The sequence below is a fragment of the Bos javanicus genome, chromosome 8 (genome assembly GCF_032452875.1).
Source record: "Bos javanicus breed banteng chromosome 8, ARS-OSU_banteng_1.0, whole genome shotgun sequence".
Classification (NCBI taxonomy): domain Eukaryota; kingdom Metazoa; phylum Chordata; class Mammalia; order Artiodactyla; family Bovidae; genus Bos; species Bos javanicus.
Genome location: NC_083875.1, coordinates 24,230,722 through 24,253,349, shown reverse-complemented (window position 1 = coordinate 24,253,349; position 22,628 = coordinate 24,230,722). Strand labels below are relative to the sequence as shown.

Here is a 22,628-nt window from a genome sequence, read left to right as displayed (position 1 = left end):
TCAACAGTGGAGCCCTGTGACTCAGTTCTGAATTTCTCCTCCCAGTTCCCTGCCTGCTGATGAATGCGTGGGCGTGTTACACTAGCCCAGCATGCTGGGGCCTGAGTTCAAGGCTATGTGCCTCTCCTGATGCTGTGGGGGACATGACCTTCTCTTACAGTACAGGATTCAGACTACAGTGTCTTTTTTGTTAGCATATTCTTTTCAGTTCAGTTAATGATTTGGGAGTGGACAGATTTTTCTTACTCTCTTTCTTTTTTTGTTGTTGCTAAAGTCAATAGGCCCTTCTATACTGACTTCAAAAAGGGTACTTATCTAAAGGGTCTGGTACAATAGAGAACTAACTGCTTAACTATCAGCACTCCAGGGGTCATAATACAAGGAGTTTAACAGAGAAACGCTGTCTGCTTGCTTACTTCTGCAAGATGGTGGTTTGTCTTGAATATTTAAAAAGCAGAGAGTTCATTTGTATATATAATCTAAGCCTATCCAGAAAATAATATACAGATTTGTAGTCTGCTTTAATCCTTCAATTGAAATTTCCATCTGTGCTGGGGCTTCTGGTATTAGGTCTAGATCACCCTCTGCAAGTTACATGAACGAAATTGATTCTCCTCCCATGGTTCTCAAAGGGGTCCACTCTCCCCCTGTTGATTCTCAAAAATTCTCCCCAGGCTGACTCGTGGGGAATATAGACTCCACATATCTATATCAGACATGCGTGTTCCCTCTCAGTCAAGCTGATCTTTCCTAGGTCTTACCCCAATCAAAATGTCACTTCATAGAGTAGCTGTATTCCCTTAGGCCCCATTCTTTGCTTTCAGCTCAGAAGGAAACCAAGATAATCTGATTAATTAAGCAGACTGAAGACTGCTCTTCCTGGCAAACAACCAGCTGGCCTATCAGAATCAGTTCTAATCTTTGTAGTCTAACCTTGACCTTAATTTCTTCTTAAATTTGTTATCGACATGACTATTTTTAAACATTTCTAACCCTGCTCATGAAATGGGCTATTTCAATGGGAATGCAGTAGAAAGAGAACTGCATTTTGTCCCTTTGCAATCTTATTCAATTTCCTTCACCATCAGCTGATAGTCAAACTAAATCAGTAAAACGTCAAAAATTTTTGAGAATCAAGACAGGACTTCAAGGTCATTAAAGTAAACAAAATTCCCAAAAACTTAACCTACTAATTATTATGAGAGAACATTTTTATGAGAAAAAAAAATCAAAACACAATCTCAAAAAGAACAGTCCTTTACACTGAATAAATTTATTTTTATGAAAACTTGATACACTGTCATTTATTTACTTATTCATTTCCGCGCTTGTCAGTGAAAACTTGTCATAGGCAACTTCTAACATCCTTTCTGGTTCTAAAAGTCTACACCTCTCATCTTGTCCAAATGAATCTCCAGGATGAGCTGGCTCCTTGTGTCTCTCACTGTGTATTTCATCTTGGTATCTCTCATGTCTAGCACAGTGCCAGGTATAGCAATAAATTAAATAAATTAAAAGACAGAACAATCCTTGCTGAACTACAGTCATGTATGGAAGGAGTCAAACCCAGAGGCAGGGTGAGTATATCCCAGAAGAGGGTGAGCCCTCGGGCTTCCAGCCTAGCCCAAGATCTGTCACAAGAATTGTCAAGTCAATTCTGGGTTCTTGGTTTAACAGCCAAAGTCCTTCAGTCCTGCCCAGAATCCAGGGGAAGTGTCAAAAGTGAAAAATCACAGACTCATTACCATTCTTCTAATGGGCATTTCCTCCCACACACCTAAAGCAAGTCTTTATGTAACAGAGGTAGTATATTTACTTATTGAGAGCCAGAGTACCTGGATTCAAATTTTGCCTCTTGATTAAGATGTTTACTCCTTGTGCCTAAGTTTCCTTATTTATAAAATGTAGGTCATAACAGTACCTGCTTCATACAGTTGGATTAAATGAGTTGATATACATTTAAAGGTGCTGTTTACGTAATTAAATGCTCAACTGTAATATTGACTAATGTATCTCAAGAAATAAGGGAATAGAGGAAGAATTTTTATAAAGAATTAAACTAGTCCTAAAAGAAGAGCTGTTGTATTGCTATTTGGAGTTATTAAGATTGAAGGGGAACATCATCAAAGTCTATAAAATAAAAAAAGCAATTATAAACCTTATAATGCTCCTTTCTCTCAAAGGGTTACATACAGAGATTGAATATATAAGTAGTTTCAAAATTAATTTAGATACATTCTTACAGAATGAATGCATAATAGATTAGTGAGAGAATGGAAGACGGTTGGTGGTATATAATTACTTTTCTGAAGTGGAGTATAGGAAACCAAGTCCTTCTTATAAATGAGTAGAGCTTCTTGTCAGCACATTACAAAAACTTTGGAAACTTAGAAAAATACCAATGCCAAGGCTCCTCAGCAGAGTTATTAAAGCAGACTTTCTAGAAAAGGGGCCCAGGCACTGGTATTTAAAAATACAGGCTCTCCAAATTCTTGTAAAGGTGATCCAGGGTTTAGAAACTGTTGGATAAGGCAGGTTCTGTAGAGCAACTTGTCTTAACTATTTTATCTTGTATATAATTCCCACTTTTGTCATCCACAATCAGAATTCCATTTTGTCATAACCTTTTCATTTTTTCCTGCTCCTTCTTTTAGTTTCTGTTCCATTGTGCCAGGTGCCTTACAGTCTTCTTATGAAAATGCGTGTTCATGCACCAGTGGACAATCAGTAGGTATTAGGCAAAAATAAAAACAATAAAAGTAACAATTCCTGGTGCCAGTTCTCGCCAGATTAAATCAACAGGATGACGTGTAGGACTACTCAACAGGTGGATATATCAGACTAGCACCAAGAAGCTCAATGTTCTGTGTTGGCCAAGTGAAGTAAAGATAACCAAGCAGCGACTACCAGAAACGAAACCGCAAGTCTGCTGTCTGCATTAAAATTTTTGAATCCTATAATTATCAGTACTGTTTTTCCCCCCGGGAAACAAAATCTCCCAATACCAAGAAGCTGCTTTTGCACCTCCAAAAGCTGCATAGGGGCATGCTGCCAGTAGGACCATCCGGACACGCTGCAGTGGTATCTCCAGGCGGGTTCCTTTAATCCGCCTCTCCCTAGGCTAACTCCCCACTGCGGCGCAGTCCCACAGCCAGCCCTCGCGCGCACCACCCTTCCAGCTCAGGGACTGCTGCTGAGCGCTTGGCCGCCCACGCCGCCTTCCAGCCGCAGTGCGCGGCCTTGGCTTTGAACGCGCTTGCGCTTAAGCAGGGGCGGGCGGGTCGAAGTTGGAGGAGGCGGGGCAAGACCTTGAGGTCTGCAGGCCATTGGCTGTCTCCCTATGGTCACCGCCCCCAGGCGTTCGAGACGGCGGGGCGGGCCACGTCAGGCAGCCGGCGTGGGGCTGAGCTTGTGGCAGAAGGGAGGTAAGCTTTGCGGGTGTTAGGCGGCGGGCTGCGGGCCTCTGCCTCCTGCACAGAGGTCGCCCGATGGCACTCGCCTACGGCCTGACTCAGCTTGCTGGGAGGGAGGCTGAGGCCCGGTGGGCCTGGAGCTTTAATGGGAGATGGGGTAATAGAGCATGTGGTGGCAGGGCCGCGTCGTGGTTTGGGCGGCCGGGAAGGGGACAGGTCTTGTCGATTGCCCTCGTCCTGTCCTGCTGGGGTTCTGAATTCCCAAAGGAGTAGGCCTTCGGCGTTAGAGAGCTCCCGGATGCCTGGGTGGGGCCGGCTCTGGTGACTGCGGTGGGGCTCAGCGGGATCCTGATTCGGAAACAGGTCGGCGCGGTCCTTGCATACCTTCCTGCAGCAGGTTGCAGTCATCCCACTTTTCCCTAGTCTGAAGGCAGCACAGGGACTCTAGCCCTCCCCTCCTTGTCCTGGAGTGACTGTCTCCTCCTAATTCCCGGTGACTCACTCAGATCCTGTCTACTTTAATGCAAGGGCTTGTGGGTGAGCAGGGCCTGTTTTCAGGTCTCCTGGCTCTGTCCTCACTTGCAGGAATTACTTGAAGAAGTAGTATGTTTCTGTTATCTCTGTATATATATCATACACGTATGAACGTACGTTTCGAAATGTCAGCAACAGCTATGCAGAGATTTACGGAGACTTGCCCGTTGTGTTGCCCCTTACTCTCTATCAGTTTTAGTTTCAGCATGATATCCTTAATTTAGTTTCTGAATTTGGAGCTTCTGAAATCAATGAAGTCATGCTATCAAGTGTCATTGCAATCAGTCATTCATCTGTTCAGCACTTTTTCGGTGGGTTCCTTGGTGGTCAGGGTCTTATGCCATAAAGTAAAACGGTCATTCCCTGTCTTTTTCTTCCAGTTTATTAGCCAGTTTTATTGTCTAGATTTGATGATTCAATTTCAGGTTCTAGATTTAGGCACAGAAGCTTATGATCCTGTATCATAAGCTATATAGCTCTTCTGGGACCTCATTCAGTTTTCCTTACTTTTACCTCCTGAAAGCCTCAGACCGTTATAGCTCTGAGGCATAGTCCTGCTAAGTATCACTAAAGACCTAGGTCTCAGGCACCTATCTGTAAAGTGAAGGGATGGGATTAGAAATATTTAGTAATAGTGAGACATTCAAGGACAGGATGGGCAGATTGCACATTTACTGAACTGTGTTAATATTTGGGAAGTGACCATTTACAAAACCCTGGATATATTTTAAGATTATATGTTTTACTCTTCCTGAATCTGTACACATTGACTTTTTGACTAGCAAGCAAGTGCCTGTTTACAATTTTGATTCACATATAATTCCCGCACTCAGAGCACTATGACTCATCTAAATTTTGAAATGTAATAATCAGGAGATTTTAAATGTTACATTTAAAGGTATGATATAAAAACATTGGATAAGAATGCAATTTTCAAAGCATTTTTACTTGCTTTAGTAGGTTAGTGGTAACTAACACTGCCTTGGTTATTTGCTTACTTGGTTAATATTTGGTAGTTGTCATCACCTGGTTAATGTCTTTCACTATCATGTCTATGTTAACATTTATTTTATCAACCTAAAATTTACTGGATTTTAATTGATTGCTGCTTTACAGTTGAGAATTAATAACCAAAAGGTAAGCACATCATCAGTTTGAGAGTAAAGATGCTAATAGAGATGTAACAATAGATTTTCATTTGTTGATTTATTGATGGTACTTATTAAGTAATCCATTTGGTCTTCCTGCTTTTGAGGCATAATATTCATAGCCTTGGAGAAGGGCATGGCAACCCACTCCAGTGTTCTTGCCTGGAGAATCCCATGGACAGACGAGGCTGGCAGGCTACCGTCCATAGTGTCACAAAGAGTTGGACATGGACTAAAATGACTTAACACACACATTCATAGCCTTGTGATACTTTTTGATTGTTATTCACAAACCGTTTAGTGAATTAAATTAAACCCCTATATCACTACTGGGGGTTGGGAAAATTTAAGAAAACAGAACTTTAAAAATTTTTTCTAGTTCTAGAAATGGAGCAGATCAAGATGGGAAGACTGGGGAGAAATGCAGGAGCTGAGGAAAAAAATCCAAGTGGAGTCTTCTGGCTTAAAATTTGGGGAGACTCAGGGATTCAGATTATATATTAAAATATCTTTGTGAAGGAAAAAAAATTAAAATTTGGGGAGAAAAACAGTGAAAAATGAAATTATATTTGGAAGAAATGTAAGGAAATAGTAGTGTCAGGATTATTTTTGGATCTGTAGCAAAACCTGGTCATAATATTTCTTGGTTTATAACAATGAGCTCAGTTATCTCGAAAAAGAAACCTAGGGTGATAATTTAAATCAAGTTGGCAATAGATATTTCTTTAGGAAATGTGAAATCTGTAAGTATTATATTTCTTAAAAGTCTGAAGATGAGTAATATAATATGGTATAGTTTTATAAGTATAATATATATCTTTGATTCACAATTAGTGATAAATTGGATGGAAGTTGTGTGTACTGTTTCCACAGGATAGGATACAAATTTGCTAAGCTAATAGAACAAGGGATACTTGTCAATTTTCTCCCATTTCAATTATTTGAAACAGAGTTTTCAAGCAATGCAGAAGACCTCATCCACTTTTCAAACAATAGATTGAATGTTGTTCTTATAAGTTGGGTCTGCCAAGTAGTTCTGGCCTCATAATTTTTTTAACCTATTCTAAGCCCCATTGGAAGTAATAATACTGCATTTAGGATTTAAATTTTTTGTTGATTTATATTGGAATATTGGATTACATTCAGTTAGCCTGAGTTACTTTAGTTTTATGTATTTTGAAAATATATCAAAAGCTGTGACATTAAATACTGTAAAATTTTCCGTTGTTCATGAAGGGAAAATATTTCTTCAGACCCAAGGAAGCTGAGAATTCAAATTGCATAGATAGTTTGTTATTATTTATTTTAAAATCCATAATTTCACTTACTGTGAACCAGTGTTTCATTCAACCTTCTAAACTGAAGAATTCAGTTCTTTCCAGTGTATTAGAGTATATCCTCTAATCTTTTGGGTCAGATGAGTAACTGCTAATTTGGTTGGTAAGTGTGTTCAACAAATGTTGTAATTGTGAATGTTGAACTATAGTTCTGTCAGAAGGTTTTCTGGTTGGTTGGATCCATGGATGCAGAACTGTAGCTACGGAGGGCCCACTGTAGAGTCATGTGTGAGTTTTTTACTGCAGGGAGGGTCAGCACCCCTAACCCCCAGGTTGTTAAGGGTCAGCTGCACTTTTCATTACATGTGATGACTCTCATTTTATTGGAATGCCTGGAAGGTTATGTTGAGCATTTTTAGGTTGATTCTCATCTGGGAGGTATGAAAAATGCCTTGATACTAATGACAGTTGCCATGGGTGTGAGAGGTGGGCGTACCTACATTTACCTCTGATTTCCCTCCAGTTATTTTGGGACTGAGAGTCTTGGGAAATAAGGTTGTGTTTCTAAGGAGAACTCTGCACCCCTGCATGAAGATTTCTTTCACCTACTCCAAGATTTGGCTCCAGCATCTCTCTCCTGCAAGATCACATTTTCCCTCATTACTGGATTGTTCCCTTCAGTATCTAAATATGCTGTTCCTTCTCCTACCTTAAAATAATTACTCTTTCCTGACCCCATTTCCTCCTTATGCCACCACACTATTTTCCTTTATGGCAAGACTTACACTCATGTGTCCAATTACTTCCCCCCATTCTTTATTAAACTCACTTTCATCAGACTTTCTCCCTCAGTTCAGTCCAGTTCAGTCACTCAGTCGTGTCCAACTCTTTGTGACCCCATGGACTGCAGCACTAAGTCCAAAGGTCTGTTTTTAACTCACATCTTTTACATGACTGATCGTCATTTTGCCCCCAACTTTATTGACATATGATTGACACATAACATTGTGTGAGTTTAAGGTACAGCAGGTTGATTTGATACATGTAGAAACTGTAAAATGATTTGCACCATAGCATGAGCCACCCCCTGTATCCTGTCACATGGTTACCATTTCCTGTCACGTAGTTCCCTAGTTGATCACTTTCTGCTGCTTGAAACATTCTCTTCCTTTATTATCAAAGATGCTACAATTCCTGGTTTTCCTCCTGCCCCTCTGAACCTTTTCAACACCTTTATTGGTTCTTTCTTATTGCCCTCACCTCTCAAATAGGAGAGCTCCTCGGCTCAGTCCTCACAGTCCTTTAATCATATTATTGTCTTTTTCTTTTCATTTTTTTTCTTTTGAAAAATGTGCCCTGCCCCCCATTCAGTCTTTACATACTAATAATACCCTATTAGGCTTCTCCCCATGGCCTAGTGGTAAAGAATCCACCTGCAATGCAGGAGATGCTGAAGACTCAGGTTTGATCCCTGGGTCGGGGAGATCCCCTGGAGGAGGGCATGGTAACCCATTTCAGTATTCTTGCCTGGAGAATCCTATGGACAGAGGAGCTTGGTGGGCTACAGTTCATAGGGTCGGACATGACTGAAGTGACTGAGCATGCATGCTCACGTGCAATACCCTATTAACTCCCAGTTTATATATGTATACGTCTGTGTGTGTGTGTGTGTGTGTGTATACATATATATGTAGCCTGGACCTATTAATCTTTTTAAATGATTTACATAGATGGGATTTTACAAATTGACACTATATTTTTAAAATTTTATTTTTGAATGTTCTGGGTCTTGTGTGCAGGCTTTCTCTAGTTGCAGCGAGTAGGGGCTACTCTGTAATTGCAGTGTGCAGGCTTTTCATTGCAGTGGCTTCTCGTGTTGCGGAGCACAGGCTCTAGGCATATGGGCTTCAGTAGTTGTGGTTCTCGGGCTTAATTGCTACACAGTATGTGGAATCTTCCCAGACCAGGGATCGAACCTGTGTCTCCTATATTGGCAGGTGGATTTTTAACCACTAGACCACAGGGAAGTCCTGTACACCTCTTCTTTTGAACTCTAGACTCCGTGTATCTAGATGCCTACTTAGCATTTCTACTTGGATGACTAAATAGAAATCTCAAATACAGCTCCTGATGTTCTTCCTACACCTACATCACCTGTGGTCTTCCTCATCTCAGATCATGGAAATTTTATCTTTTCCATTACTTGGGCCAGAAACTTGGGTGTCAGCCCTGATTCTTCTCTTTTGCTCACAATCCACTTGTAAACTACTAGGAAAGCCTATTGTCTGTCCCTTCAAAATATGGCTAGAATCTGAGTACTTTTCACCATCCACTGCTCCCACCCTAGTGTAAGCCTCCATTGTGTATGTTCTTGATGTTGTGATAGTCTCTGTATCAGTTATTTATTACCACTCACTGTTGGAATTTGGTGGCTTAAAGCCACAATCTTTTATTAGTTTATGATTCTGGGGTTGGCAATTTGGGCTTGGGGTGGCTAGGTGTGGGGGGAGCTTTTTTTGCTGGTGGGTTAATGGCAACCGTAGGTTTGGAGGCATCAGCTGGAATGGCTTATCTCTGCTACATCTGGTCCAGTAACCTGTCCCATGCTTGGTCTAATAGAGCCAAGAGAGCAAGAGGAAGCTACATGGCCTTCTGAGAGGTAGACTAAGAATTCCCACTTTACTTTTCCCACTGTTGCTCAAAGTAGTCACAAAGACAGCCCAAAGCCAAGGGGATGGAGAAGTAGCCTACTTATGAGAGGAGCAGCTAAGTCACTTTGTAAAGAAATGTGCATACCAAATTGGGAAGAATTTGGGGCCATTTTTTGCGAGCTACCATAGCTTTCTAAGGACTTCCCAGTGGCTCAGTGGTCAAGAATCTACTGGCAGTGTAGGAGACAGAGGAGACGTGGGTTTGATACCTGTGTCAGGAAGATCGCCTGGAGGAGGGCATGGCAAGCCACTCCAGTATTCTTGCCTGGAGAATGCCATTGACAGAGAAGCCTGGCAGACTACAGTCCATGGGGTCATAAAGTTGGATTACCAACTTTGTCCACTTTAGTTGGACATGACTGAAGTGACAGCATGATAGCCTTCTAACTGGTCTGTTTTCCCTTGATCTCCTACCATATTGTCAGCAACATCAGTGACAGTGGTGCTTTCACAAGTCAACTGAATATTAACAAAGTGACTTCATATCTTTAAAGGTTTTATTATTTTTTTTAATAAATAAATACCTTGGAATTTTCTTCACACTTCTGTTTACAGTATCACTTTGCAACCAGTTGACCTCTTTCTCCCTCCCTGAATCCCAAATCTGCTCGTGTTCACAGTGCCTGTGGAATGTATTAAACATTTAACAGAAAGCCTGGAAAGTGAAGTTGCTCAGTCGTGTCCGACTCTGGAAGGAGATATGAAATGGAATGGACAAGGAAGGCTGGGGGAACAGGATAGTAATGATTATCTACCGACCCACCTACTAATTTACCTGTTTCCCTTCCTTCCTTTCTATCTCTCTCTTTTCAGTTTATGAGATTTTAAGCTGTGTAGAATAGTTAGGGTTTAACAGGCCACTGAGTCCTTTTGGAGCTTGGAAAGGGGGGCAAGTGCTGACAGCAGCGTTGGAATTGGGTATGAATCAAATGCAAATCCAGTCTAGAGCTGTGCTGTGTGCTTAGTCGCTCAGTCGTGTCCAACTCTTTGTGACCCTATGGACTGTAGCCTGCTAGGCTCCTCTGTCCATGGGGATTCTCCAGGCAAGAACACTGAAGTGGGTTGCCATTCCCTTCTCCAGGGGATCTTCCCAACCCAGGGATCCAACCCAGGTCTCCTGCATTGCAGGCGGATTCTTTACCTTCTGAGCCACCAGGGAAGCTAGAACTAAGCATACAAAATTTAACATTAATTGTGTTATAGTGAAGATTGGCTTCAAATAAAGTTGAGAAAAAGATGAAGCTTGTACTCTCTTCACTCTGCACCCTTTTGTCCTGTAGACTCTCCTTCCAGAGATTTGTTGTTCAGTTGGCTAAGTCATGTCCAACTCTTTGCGACCCCATGGACTGCAGCACATTAGTGCTGTCCCTGTCCATCACCAACTCCCAGAGCTTGCTCAGACTCATGTCCATTAAGTCGATGATGCCATCACACCATCTCATCCTGTGTTGCCCCCTTCTCTTTTTTGTACCCCATGGATTGAGGATACTTGTACATTGTTGCCCTGTTTCAAAAACGAATGGAATGTCCCAGGCAGTCCAACGGTTGGAGCTCCATGCTTCCAGTGCAGGGGGCATGGATTCGATCCCACGTAGGGGAACTAGATCTTACATGCTGTGTGGCCAAAAACAAACAAATGACTCTTCCAGTCTTCGGCATCTCACTGTGTGACTGCATCTTTCTTCCACTTGTCTGAACCAGAAACCTTGGAGTCATCCTTCACTGTTCTTGCATTCCACATCCAATCCCTTAGCAAATTCTGTCAAAATAAGTGTGAAGTCTGACCTCTTCTTACCATCTCCACTACTCTTCTCTTTGTCCATGGCAATATGGTTTCTTTCCTGGATTATTGCCATAACCTCCTAACTGGTCTCCCTTTTTGTTTATCCTTGCCCACTTGTGGTCTGTTCTCTAGACGAGTTAGATGACCTTTTAAAAATGACAGTCAAGTGTGCCATCTCCCTGCCCCAAAGCCTCTAGGGCTATCTCTCCCACTCAGAAACATCCAGAGCCCACAGTGTCTGTAGGGGCTTCTGTCCCTGGCTCCCGCTCCTCTCTGTCATTTCTCACTTCCCAGCTTGCACATCTGTATCAACCATACTGGTGTCCTTGGTCTTCCCTGAACTTGCCACACATGCTTCTATCTCAGGGTTGTTGCCCTTAGCATTCCTTCTGTCTGGAATGCTCATTGTTTCCTCTAGGTCTTTTTCCAAATGTTACTATGTCAGAAAGACATTTCTTGATTCTTTGGCAGATGCCAAAACATGTAAAGACCTCCTAAAAATATATCTATTGATGACAACAATTTTTTTAGGTATTATATGCTATCTGCATTTTGGGAAAATTAAAGGAAAAATCAAACTCTTTGTACTGTAATTTAAGAAATTCTAAATAGCTATCCTTTATAAAGTTTCAGTTATGCTAGATAAATAAGTTTTAAAGATCTGCTGTACAGCCTGATGCCAGTTGTTAAAGGACAATATTGTGTACACCAAAAAGTGGAAAAAAAAAAAGGACACAAGGGAACTTTGGAAGGTGTTGCATATGTCTGTTACGTTGATTGTGGTGATGCATCACGGGTGTTTGCACATGTCCAGAGTCATCAAACTGTACACATTAAATATATGATTTCTTTGTATATCCATTATACTTCAGTAAATCTATTAAAAAAATACCTCTGTCAACAGAGGCCGACATCCTTGATTAAAATGAGATTGGAGGAAGTTGAACACACTGGAAGAACACTTAATTTTTTTCAGGGACCAGATGGATTAATCTCCTGGCAAACGATTTAGAATCAAAGGTAATTCTGTTAGCTTAGTTGTTTGGAACACTGCAGGACCATTATAGCATCTAATAACTCCAAGGTGTGACTTTCTCATTAAATAGCTCTTAATAAGTGGTGTAATTGGATCAAGTAAGGCTTTTTATCTTGGTGTGTGCTGTGGTGAAACTGCCTCTTTAGACAGTGATAAAAGACCATGGTGCCAAGTGAATAAGTAAGGTTACTACTTTTTTTTAATTGAGACTTAAAAAATTGATTTTTTATTTGAAGAGAAGTGATAATTTTTATTTAATATACAAAAGTAATGTATGCCTATTGTAGGAGGGGAAAGTTAAATGCAACAAATATCAGAAGAGGAATAGTATGTAATCAGTCATCAACTTGTTAACTAGAAATGAACTTAACATTTTTGCATATTCACTTTTCCCCCTTAGTCTTGTCTTTATATCTGTAGTTTAAACTTGGTTGTGTTCATGATTGTGTATAAAAATTTCTCTCAGTATTTTTACTTTGCTATAAGCATATCTATATATTGTTAAAACTCTTTGTAACTGTTTCACATTACTAATCAATACTTTATCTACATATTATTTAGCTTACCTTTTAGAGCAATTAATGAATGACTTTGCACAAAAGATGCTGGCTTTACAATGGGAATTTGCTGTATGTCTCAGGAAACTCAAACAGGGGCTCTGTATCAACACAGAGGGGTGGGCTGGGGAGGGAGATGGGAGGAAAGTTCAAAAGAGAGTGGACATATGTATACCTATGGCTGATTCATGTTGAGGTTTGATGGAAAACAAAATTCTGTAAAGCAATTATCCTTTAATTAAAAAATAAATAAAAAGATGCCAATTTAAAGCCTTTTGTAGTTTTACACTTTTGAATTGGGAGGTGGCTAGAATTTGAAGCACATGTGCCATGCTTTGGGATATTGCCAAGAAGTGCCAAATGCTAAGGCCAAATGCTCAGTGAGTACCCTGACAGCCCACTTTTATAGACTGGGTTTAGTTGTTGACCTGCCCCAGACTTTCAACTTTACTGTGCTAAGTTCCCTATGGAATTGAGAACAGTGGGCTGGAGAGTGGGGAGAGGCTTGTGGTCCTGGGAACGATGCTGATCCTCCCTTACTGCTGTGGCTTTGCTTCCCAGCTGGTCTGGCCTTTGAGGACCCATGGATGTCGGTTTGGAGGTAAGACAGGTTGGGAGCACTTTCATAAATAGGGTTTGCATTTGGACTGAGAGGCAGAAGTAGATTTTGAAGTTGAAATGAAGCTCTGAGCATTGGCTTTATTGTGAGTTGCCAATTCACTGTCGTTTTTCTAGTCAGTCATTTACTTCCAACACAGCGTTGAGAAGTTCCACTGAACCCTGTACATGTGAAAATTGTATGTATTGGTTTTAAAATTGGTGAAGTTAAAAATTATTCTCATGAGGAGCTAATGTTCCTTCTCTTCCCCACTCCTCCACCTCCTCTTCATCCTTCTTCTTTCTTTACATAAAGTTCTTGACTTTATCTGAAAGACATTCTACACACTATACTGTGCCAACTGGATATTAGCATTACTTTGCTGAATCCTCTTCTGATTCTTGAATATACTGCTTGATGTCTCTTACTAATGTGAAAGGATTTACTAATGATCATCTGCCCAGGATGCTTGTGAAGGTTAACTAATATCAGATTATTAAGAACCCCACAAGTAAAACAGCCATGAATACTGCTAGCTGTGTAATGGAAAATTGGTAAATGTTACTTCATTGGGTAATTATGTGTTTAAAATGCCTTTTACCCCAGTGGGAAATACACAGAGGTGATACCATGAGCTTTTAAAGGGTTGTAATACATAGAAGATTAAGAATATAGCTATGATAAATAATAGCTGTCAGCTGAAGCATTCATGTAAAACTTATGATGTATTCAAGTAACAAAGACCCATTTCCCATCACTATTAGATTTAGCTGGAAACAGTAAAGAACCAGTCTTATGTTGACATGTGTTCTTTGACCTTTTATTTGATTTTTGTAAAAAAAAAAAAATGTACCAAAATAAATAACAGCATGATAAGATCTCACTAATTTGGATTCTGCTGATTTGGGATTTGGGCTTGGCTGAAGTTCATCTTTATCCTATCTATATAAAAGTTATTTTCTCAGCTTAAAAAAGCTGGTAAAAAGGAGTCCATCTTAAAAAGAACTACTTATTTTCAAACCCTAAATGTGTTGATAACTGGATCTGGTTACTGTATTAATTTGAAAATAAAGTTGTTTACAATTTTTCTTTTTACTTTTCAGTTTAGTTCAGTTCAGTCACTCAGTCATGTCTGACTCTTTGCAACCCCATGGACTGCAGCACGTGAGGCTTCCTTCTTTTAAATTTATTTTGGTCTGTTTCATGAATCTTCATGGGTGAAAAAGATGTGGATATAGATTCTTCTCTGTTTCTCACTTTCTGTTTTGGAAAGTTGATCTGAAAACAAAATAAACAGTAGAATTCTGATTTGAACATATTTTTGAGTCTATTGTGTATTAGATGCTATACTAAAGACAATAACTCAAAAACATATATTAACTGCTTAGTACCTGCCAGACTTGGCAGGCGGTGAACAGGGCTCAGCTGTTTGTCCCAAGAAACTTGGAGGTGCAGGAGAAGAACGCAGCAGGCTTGGTCAGTGAGGAGTCCTTCCTGCTTGAGATTCTTCTTCGCTTGCGTCTGAGCAGGTGCCGCTGCTACAGAGATGGAGCTAGCCCCTTCAGAACTAGACGACATCTACAGCCTGAGGATTGGTGACAGTCCTCTCAGAGCGGAAAGGGTCATGAGAAACAGGCCTAGCTCTAGCATGGCCTCTGTGCACCGTATCATTGTGCTCTCCTTGCATCAAGTGCACTGCCAGTTGGAGGTCAAGCTCTGTTTTCTGAGGCAGCTGCAGGAACTGAGAACATATCAGTGCCTTCCTCTTGATCTTCCTGGTTCTGAACACTACTTCCAGAACATTCCACTGTTATTTCAAGCTCCTGTCTGTTTTTACACGTGAACACATCCACGTGGAAATTGCCCTGCTTTGTTGAACTGCATCTTGAACTGTCACCTGGTGGAGCTGCCTGCCAGGCAAGCATTCATCTGCAGCAGTGTAGCCATCTGTGTTTGGGTGGTAATGTTTGAGTAACCATTTGGGCAAATAATTGCTTTCATCTATTGCAGTGAATATTTACTGTTTAAAAAGATGGAAAATGTAAATGTGAAAGCGTTACTAGCAATGACAAGAAGGCTAGACTTACTAAAGATTGATACCAGTTGCCATGATCAAAGTGGCAATCTTTAGCTTTTGATAGATGCTCAGTGAACTTGGAATGAATGGTCAATGATAAAATACAAGTATAAAATCTCAGAACATACACAAATGTGGTAGATAGATGTGTTGCTGGTAATGGTGCCACAGGGTAAAGGTTAAGTTTAGATTGATAATTTTTGTGTTTTGTGCATGGCATGGAGCACCCCTTTCATATGTAACTTTCATGCATCAGGCTTTATATATTTTTAGGGTTGCAATATACACTAAGAGACAGAGCTATTTGTGGATGCTGATGAGCTGCTTTGGGAATCTGATCTAACACTATGTCCAAACCTAGGTTGTTCTTTTTAAGATTTGCTTGATTCCTTGGGATGCAGCAAGATATAATAGAAAAAAAAAAAAAGAAACAAAGTATTGGATTTAGACTAAGATTCATAATAGTTAACATTTAGAAAGTGTTGGTTATATGCCTGGTTCTGAGTGAATTGCTTTAATGGATTATTTTAACTTTTTAAAAACTCTGTGTCAACTCTACTTTATAGAGGAGTGGTTAAGAATGTAAACTTTGCTTAGATTCATAGGCTGCACAGTTCATATCCATGCTCTGCTTCTTACTTAATTAGGCAATTAATTTTGACCTCTCTTTGCCTCACATGGTTTTTCATATGAAAATGAGGATAATAATAGTAGTCATGTCATGGAGTTGTTTTGAATATTGGGTGAGAGAACACACATAAAGAGCTTCAACTGTGCCTGCCTGGCACGTGGTAAAATTCTCAATAAATCCTGGCTATTAATATCACTGTATAACCTCAGGCAAGTTACTTCGTCTCTGAGCTCTTATTTTCTCATACAGGAAATGGAGTTAATAATACCTAACTCAGAGTGGTTGTGACGATCCAATGGGATTAGTTACTTAGAGTATTTGGTGGATGTGTGGCACGTAGGAGCTGTTTATCCAACATGGTGTTCCAAAGCCCGTGTCGTGCTTTGTGTTTGTTCAGTGGATCTGTATTGAGCAGATAACTTGTTATATGCTGGGGTATCCTGGTCAAAAAGAGACCAGGTCCCTGCCCTCAAGAATTTGCATTTTACTGGTGGGGGAGGGGGAGAGAGAGTCAGCAGAAATAAGTATATGATGATCCTTTGAGATTGTGATGAAAGCAATGAAGGATATGGTAGTGGGTTCCTGGGGGTAGGGGCTGGGTGGGCTGTGGAGTCTCAAGAGAAGATGTGAAAGGTGAGAGGAGTCAGCTGTTTGAACAGCAAGGGCACGAACACTTGATGAGGGACCTACGGGCTCTAGACCTGCACACAGAAAGAACTTAGGGGGTCCACAGAGCAAACTGGAGGTTGTTGTGGCTGAAGCCCCTTGACTGAGGGAGAGTTGTGAGACCAGATCATGTAGGACCTTTTGGCCATGGTTTGGAGTTTGAATTTTATTACAAAGTGCAGTGGGATGCTGTTGAAAGGCTTTCAGCAGGTGAGTTAGAAGTCAACTATATTCTGAATGGAATCTCATGCATTTCCTAACCTGAGGGCTGGTGTCTTATTTCTCTAGCTTTTGACTTACATATAAGATCCCACCCTAGTCTTTGATTAGAGATGCCTAACTTATCACTGCAGATGGTGACTGCAGCCATGAAATTAAAAGACGCTTACTCCTTGGAAGAAAAGTTAATGACCAACCTAGATAACATATTGAAAAGCAGAGACATTACTTTGCCAACAAAGGTTCCTCTAGTCAAGGCTATGGTTTTTCCTGTGGTCATGTATGGATGTGAGAGTTGGATTGTGAAGAAGGCTGAGTGCCGAAGAATTGATGCTTTTGAACTGTGGTGTTGGAGAAGACTCTTGAGAGTCCCTTGGACTGCAAGGAGATCCAACCAGTCCATTCTGAAGGAGATCAGCCCTGGGATTTCTTTGGAAGGAATGATGCTAAAGCTGAAGCTCCAGTACTTTGGCCACCTCATGCGAAGAGTTGACTCATTGGAGAAGACTCTGATGCTGGGAGGGATTGGGGGCAGGAGGAAAAGGGGATGACAGAGGATGAGATGGCTAGATGGCATCACTGACTTGATGGATGTGAGTTTTAGTGAACCCCGGGAGATGGTGACGGACAGGGAGGCCTGGCGTGCTGCGATTCATGGGGTTGCAAAGAGTCGGACACGACTGAGTGACTGAACTGAACTGAACTTATACCTAAACTTAAATTCTTCTCCATCCTTTGCCTCCCTTGACTGTCCCACATTGTATCAAGGGAGGGAAGAAACACATTTTTAGAATACATACCTACTGTGTCAACATCCTCTTGGCTTTCAGACTCACTTCTTATTGTTCTTTGTATCATCTTGTGAGGCAGGTGTCCTCAGATTTACTCAATGAGGAATCAGGCTCCAGGTAGTAAGTGGTTAACCTAATTTTTTTAAAACCTAGTGGTGGAGTTAGGTTTTGCATCCAGTCTGTTTTTCCTGCTTCCCAACTCCTAACTCCGTGCATTTTTCTCTCTGTGTCATGTTACTCTTCATGGAGACAGAGGTATGTAAGACTAAGTATAATCAAACTAAAGATGTTTTCTCATCTTCACTATGGATCGTCTTAGGGTTTGCAAAAGAATATATGACATTACTTCACAGTGCCCCATTCATCTTATTCACTGGAAATTTTCAAAGTGGTTCTTCGAACAGTGTGGTGATGATGTTGTTTTTGTGATTGTGTCTATTCAGGTCTGGAATATAGAGGTGTTCTCCAGCTTGGGCTACACTGAGTTAGTTAACAGCAGGAAGATTTACTATCTTCCTGTAAAACTCCTCGGCTCATTTGATCTTCAACTTTCTTCAGTACTAAGAGTGCAAGTTAAAATAACTCTATTCCATTTTACATGAATTTGATAATTTGCTTCTCATGAAAAATAAATGAGTTTGGCCAGTTTGCAGTAATCAGGAAAAATGTTTCCATTTAACTCGTCATCAGTCTACATAATTCTTTTCTAGAGTGAGAGTTCTTATTTTGGTGTAAAATTTCCCAGGAGTCTAAAATAGGAAGATAATAATGGTTGTATTTTTCTTTGAAGACGAAGGAAGATTTTTAAATGGTCTAAAGTTAATTGAATCTAGTTAAATTATATTGATCCCTTTTCAACATTACTCTTTCCATAGGACATTGGTAAATGGCTAACAAAGTAATCTTTTATCATGTCTAAAAGTTTCCTAATTTAGTACTGTTCATTTAATCACATCTGTTAATGATAGATTTCTACGCTTTTAATGATGTAGGTTTTAGAAAGTCACATCCTCTGTTTCTAAAGAATGTATAAGTATTTGAATAAAAGTTTTCATAATTTTTGAACTTTATTCAAATTACGAAAGACATATTCTTGTGTAAAAATTAGAAAATAGGAATAAGCAAAATTAAAAAGCACTGTAATTTATATTTTCCAAGTTTTTCTATGCACATACATAACCAGGCTACCTGGATTTGAATTTCAGCTTATTGTATGACCTTGGGAAAGTTATCTGTCTTCTGTGCTTCAGTTTCTTCCTCTGTACAATGAGTGCCTATTTCATAGGGTTATTTTGAGGATTAAATGAGGTAATAAATGTGAAGTGCTGAGAATATTGCCTGGTCCCTAGTGAGAGCCACACACATGGGTTTTGTTTTTTTTTAAAAGCTTATTCAGAAAATTTCAAACATATATAAACATAGAATAGTATTATGAATTCTAATGTACCCATTTAGTATCAGCATTTAGGTATTCTTGTTTTACTTATGATTTCCTCCTTTTTTTTCCCCTGGAGGGACATTGGTATACTTCAGTTTGTGCCAAATTAATATTTGCTAAGAAGTAAATTATTTTAGAAGACCAGTGTGCAAAATTTGAGTAATTTTATTAGAGGAAGAATACAAATCAAATATGTATAAAATACATTCTTTGGTGTTTGATTAAATTTTAGTTAACTGGTATTCGAAGTAATGTGATGAATTTGGAGATTTTACCTGTGAAGATTAGACATTTATTGGTCAGTAAGGTCTCCAGTACTCTTGCCTGGAAAATCCCATGGATGGAGGAGCCTGGTAGGCTGCAGTCCTTGGGGTTGCGAAGAGTCGGACATGACTGAGCGACTTCACTTTCACTTTTCACTTTCATGCATTGGAGAAGGCAATGGCAACCCACTCCAGTGTTCCCGCCTGGAGAATCCCAGGGACGGGGAGCCTGGTGGGCTGCCGTCTCTGGGGTCGCACAGAATCGGACACGACTGAAGTGACTTAGCAGAAGTAGCAGTAGCAAGGTCTTTAAAATGGGCATCAATTTTATAAAAAATATACAGTAAAGGTTCTTTTGTTTCAACATAAAATATTTATTTAAAAACATAAGGAACAATTTGAGTAATTGTTCTTTTGATGAAACAAAAGTATTTTAAAATTGTAATATTAGAGAAAATAATCGTCATAAAGGACGTAATTTGAAGACTTCTTTGAAGACTTAGATTGGATACTGTAAAAAATTCTAGATTTAAATCAGTCTTTCAATTTTAAAAATTACTAATACTGTTTTTTAATTTATGTTTCATTATGTATTTGTCATATATATGCACATAAAAGACACTTTAGAAAAAATAATCCAAGAATAATTGAAGAAAATGTAACAAATCAGACATTATTCAAGTCGGTGGTTTTGTTTCCTACTTTCATGCTTGGTTCTCCTGGACAGTAATCAGTTCTAACTTGGAATTTCCTGCCTTTGATCTTATTTTAGACTCATTTCAAAATCTATGAGTAAGTAACATGTGATGGGACTGAGAAGAAACTAAATTGTAAAGGCAGGAATCTGATTGCAATTTGATGTATTTTAGTAAATTGCAGCCGGTGAGATCATCAGAACCCATAGTCACCTAACTTTGCTCAGCACTTGAATTACAGATCTTAAAATTCCTGGGACTTGAAGCAAGAATGTGGAGTGCGCTGGCTGTGCCTCATGTTACCGATGGTCCAGGGAAACACTGGGTTGGAAGTCACGAAACCTTTCTTCTTACATGAACTGCTAGGATGAGTACCTTTTTACTGAGTTGCTCAATCATTGTTTCTCTAGTGACAGAAGGCAGATGCTCCCAGGTCCACTATATTAGGGGTCCCCAACACCTGGGCTGCGGGCCAGTACCAGTCCATGGTCTGTTAGGAACTGGGCCATACAGCAGGAGTTGAGTTCTGTAGCTTAAAGTGTGAAAGGAAGAAGCTAAGTAAATGGATAACTAATAATTGAAATAGCTTGATAAAGAAAAAAAGGCCTAGATTTTGTATCTCTGAAATAGGATCCCATTAATGTGAATGCAATTTGCTTTCTCTCAATCTGATGATGACTTTGTTTCTATAGACCAGTTTCCAGAAGGTACTGTCTGTAGCCCTGACTACCACCTACGTTGCTACTCTGAATCTTTGCTATATAGAAATTTGATAGTCAAGAGAGTTCAAAGTCATGGACTTCCCTGGTGATTCAGTGATTAAGACTCCTTGCTTCTCCTGCAGGGGACATGTGTTCCATCGCTGGTTAGGAAACTAAGATCCCACATGCAGCATGGTATGGCCAAAAAAACCCACCAAAAAACAGTTCAAAATCAAGTCTTTCTCTGTGACCATTGAATAATGCCCCCTGCAAACTACCTTGCATAGTCCTTCTGCTGGGCTCCCATAGCTATCGTGAATATAAATACAGTTGACCCGTGAACAACACGGGTCCACTTGTAAACAGATTTTTTTCAGTAAATGCATTACTGCAGTACTACATGATCCAAGGTAAGTTGAATTGGTGGATGAGGAACCACTGCTTTGAAGGACAGATTATGATGTTGTATAGATTTTCAGTTGTGCAGGGGTTGGCATCCCTAACCCCTGCATTGTTCAAGGGTCAACTACAGATACATTTTTCTCGTGTTTTTCAGATTGTACCTTTTATTTGAAGTTTGACACTAAAGACTTTTGTGTGGTGTATGGTTTTGTGTTTTGTATGCTAGAGAAAGTAATGAGAAAGTTGAAAACCTAAGGTGTTTTATCTATCTTCTGCTTCTTTATTACTGCTAGAGTGCAACTGATTTATTGTTTTGAAAGTGTTCTTACATGGCTAAAATACTCTGGCAGCTAACTCAATAATTGGTTAAGTCAGACAAATGCTTTGATTCACCTGGAACTTAAAGCTCTCATTAAAAATTCTCTTTCTGGTTTAGATTCAGGCAGACAAAAAAAGCACAATGACAGGTTGGAGAGAAATCTTTTCAAATCAAACGTTCTTTTTTGTCACATATGGTTTATGGAGCAAAATGTGACTAGTTCCCTCTGAGTAAAGAATGTCATGGTAAGAAGTAATATATAATTGTTTTCTTTAATGTATAAAATGCCCAAGGGACATTGAGATTAAAAATAAAGTAGGACACAGGCTACGCTGCCAGTGCTAAGCAAACATTTGTACTCTTTCTTGAAATTCCCTGAGAGAATATGATGTTTTGATACCTTGAAAGGCCAAGTGGTTGTGATTAACCTTGAAATAAAAATCTCTAGCAGATGAAAGACACTTGCAATTTGTAGCCCAAAGATAGCAAATCAAGGATGGTATCAAATCTATATTGCAGCTTGGGTAGTGGCTTTGAAACTGCCTTCTGGCCATTTTTAGGAAAGATAAAGTTACTGTAGATTTAAAAAACTTACTTGTTCTCTAAACCATTGTACCAAAAATTAGGACTGTCTTTTATAAGCTTAGGTATTTGTCACTGATACTTAGACAATTTTGATAAAAGCAGTTCTCTTTTTACTCCATTGGCCCACCTCCTCCTGAAGACAAAAGTCCTCTTTCTGGATGGCTCAACTTCTTCATTGCCATGATGTTATTAGCCTAACCAGCTGTTGGTCTGGTCCTTAGAGCATTTTGGAATTCTGTCATTCAGGTCTGGATCAGAGAGTGTAATCCCACATTTCCTTCAGTTTAGCTCTGTCACTCTTGACATTTGGGTAAGTATATTCTGTGATAAGCTAATAACCTCTGCTTCTCTCAATATTCTAGACTTGGCTTTCTTGAGTTAGATCAGATCATCAGAAAGCTCTGTTGAGCTTTGACTCCATTAGCTGAGGGTTTTTGTTTTTTTTTCTTCCTGAGTTACATATTATGATACAACCTTGACTTTCGTTTTTTTGTTTAAAAAAGAGGTTAACAAAATTCTGTTTTGCTTATGTTATTGAGATTATTGTTTATTATATCACCCTGTATCCCATGGTGGTGGTGGTGGTGGTTTAGTCACTAAGTCATGTCCGAATATTGTGACCCCATGGACGGCCACCTGCCAGGCTCCTCTGTCCATGGGATTCTTGTCCAGTATTATGGACAAGAATACTGGAATGGATTGCCATTTCCTTCTCCAGGGGATCTTCTTGACCCAGGAATTGAACCCGGGTCTTCTGCATTGCAGGCAGATCCTTTACCAACTG

At 39.8% G+C, this 22,628-nt stretch overlaps 1 protein-coding gene across 1 annotated transcript in view; it reads left to right on the top strand.

Annotated features, from left to right (window-relative positions):
* Positions 1 to 3,356: 3,356 nt before the first annotated feature.
* FOCAD (focadhesin) overlaps positions 3,357 to 22,628 on the top strand; it is a 302,861-nt gene continuing 283,589 nt past the window's right edge. Inside the window, exon 1 of the mRNA XM_061425184.1 lies at positions 3,357 to 3,425. The gene's annotated coding sequence lies outside the window, so the exon portion shown is untranslated. The remainder of the gene's footprint in view (positions 3,426 to 22,628) is intronic.